The sequence below is a fragment of the Mus caroli genome, unplaced genomic scaffold, assembly GCF_978045245.1.
Source record: "Mus caroli unplaced genomic scaffold, Mus_caroli_1 scaffold_7, whole genome shotgun sequence".
In the NCBI taxonomy this organism is placed as follows: Eukaryota; Metazoa; Chordata; class Mammalia; order Rodentia; family Muridae; genus Mus; species Mus caroli.
In genome coordinates, this window is record NW_028227262.1 from 72502074 (window position 1) to 72504738 (window position 2665).

General features: G+C 35.5%; 1 pseudogene; it reads left to right on the top strand.

The window, feature by feature from the left end:
• The first annotated feature begins 406 nt into the window (after positions 1-406).
• On the top strand, positions 407-2058 carry LOC110295665 (small ribosomal subunit protein uS8 pseudogene; annotated as a pseudogene).
• The last annotated feature ends 607 nt before the right edge of the window (positions 2059-2665 follow it).

Genomic DNA, 2665 nt, shown 5'->3' on the forward strand with positions numbered 1-2665 from the left:
TTTGTGATCCAGGGTTTTTTTTTTTTTCTTGTATTCACCAAATCATGTCTCCTTCTTTATTATCTTTCTGACTAAGCTACTCATTAGTGAAGTTGCTTCTTTCCTTTGAGGTTCATGAAACCCCTCATATAACTCATATTGCATCCTATTTTGCATAGTGAGAAATCCTATAAAGAATAGTTCTTACTCTGATTTATGTATTCTTGAACTCTTGTCTTCAGAGTTCTTTCCTGCAGCCTTAAGGTCTGTCCTAAAGGTCCCAGCATCACTATTTTGCTGAGGATCACCAGACACATTCTCCTTCTCGGAATCTTTAGTGTTTCTGGTTATTGTGGTGTCATTGACCTTGGTAGAGAGAACATGCCCCTGATAACTTAGCAGGAAGAACATTCCCCAAAGGAGCAACATGAAGTAAATTTGTATATTAGTATGTAAACATGGTTTATACATACAGCAGCCATCAGCACTCCAGGAAACCCACATCCTGCTGGCTCTGCTTCAAGGGTGGGAACCATGTCACACTGTCTCTTCTGTGGCCATGCTGGATCCAGCACAGAAGCCCAAATTTTGATCATTAGTTCTGCACCCCCGTGCATATACACATAAATAAGAAAATAGATAGATTAGATATAGATAGATAGATAGATAGATAAATCTTTAAAGAAATAAAATCCAACACTTTGTATGTTATAAGTTTGTATCTCTTTTCCCAATTTCTTAGTGTAACTGATAACAGAAAAAAACAAACAAACAAAAAGTTTTCTGTCATCTTTACACACCATCTCTCTGAGTGTGTGAATGTTCTCATAATCTTGAGTATCAACAATGCTGAGAAGAAAGGCAAACAGCAGGTCCCCAGATCCCCATCAATCGATGTTCCAAAGTGATTGTTCAGTTCCTAGCTGTGATGATAAAGCATGGATACACTGGTGAATTTGAAATCATCTCTGATCATAGAACTGGGAACATCATGAACCTCACTGGCAGGTTGAATATGTGTGTAATAATCAACCATAGATTTTATATGGAGGTCAAAGACCTAAAAGATGGCAGAAAAATCTGATTCCCATGATGTCAATTTGGCTTCATTGTATTGACAATCTCAACTGCTATTGTAAGCCAAAAAGATGCAAGACAAAAGCAACAGGGGGAAAATATCATGGGATATTTTTCTAAAGGTATAAAGCACATAAAAAAAAAAGCCCATGTGAAAGAAAAGAAAAACATCAAAAGAGTAGGAATATTGGTGGTAGAAGAGTATAATAATATATTGTAGACAAATCTTTGCTATTCCTTGTTTTGTGTGGAGCCATCTAAGTGATTTATGCATGTGCATTCGACTTATTTAAACCTTACACTTATTACTATGGTTTTAGGAGACACTACTTTTTCTTAGATATTTAGTGTGTAACAGGACAGGTTTTATACAAGCACTATTTTTTTATACACATGCAGAATAAATGAATAAAACACTAACAATTTTGGTACGTTCCTATTGAAGCACAGAGTTAAAGAGATGTGATTAGTGATTCCATCCAGCATGCACGAGGCAGAGCTAACATTTTAATCAGCACTCTGCATTCGAGTTTAGTCTTGAGGGTTGCGGAAATGAGAACAAACTGAAACATGACTGAAATACTATGCCTCTTTATGCTTTCTCATTTTGAGTCCCATAAAAGATTGATGGCCAGCACCTAAGCAATTATATTGTTTGTGTTATTGTTATGGTTAAATAATAAATGTTATGGGACTCAGATAGAATTAATCATCATAGTAAAAGTATGTCTCAAGAGCAGATTTTGTGGTGTTTTACTGTGACAAAATTGCAGCTAAAGTCCCCAAAGATAATAAACATAATTAATTTCTAGCATCATTTAGTATAGGATTCACTTGAGAATGGAAAATTTGAAGTGAAAAAAATAAGCTTATGGCCATAAACGTATCGATGGTGATCATTCTGTTTATTTTCAAGTGAATTCAGTCAACTGGTTCTTTACATCAAGCTACTCTAACAATGACCAGGATGAGACTGAAGACAACTTTTTGATTGACAATTGAATCCTGGGCTATGGATTTAGGTCAGTTGGTAGAGTATTTATCTAGCAAATGCAAAGCCCTTGGTTTGATAGTTATAGTATACAAAATTGGCATAATAGATCATGGCTGCAATCCTAGTAATTAGAAGATGAAAGGATGAGGAACTGAAGTTCAAGATAATTTTTTGGCTACTCAGAAAGTTGCAGACCATACTATTCTAGAGATCCTGTCTCAAAATAATTTGAACAGGCAGAAGAAGGAAGAATATGGGGAAGAGAAGGACAAGGAGGAAAGGAGAAGAATGAAGAAAGAGTAAGAATTTAGTACTATCAGTAACTTCCAGGCAAATAGGAGCTGATGAGTGAGGAAATGGATTAAGGAGGTTCAAGGGGATGTGTAAGAATAGTTGAGTAGGAAGATCAACAAGAACCAACTATGTGGGAAAATGCCATAAGGAAACCCACTATTTTGGAGTTGAACTAAAATAAAACATAAAATTAGTTCACTATTTAATTAGCTGCACAAACCCCTAATTTAATTCTTAATACACACTAATAATGTATTAGTTCTATGTAGCTGAAATCAGGTATTTGGCCAACAAGAAGGTGTAACAAGTAACAGCTTTGGC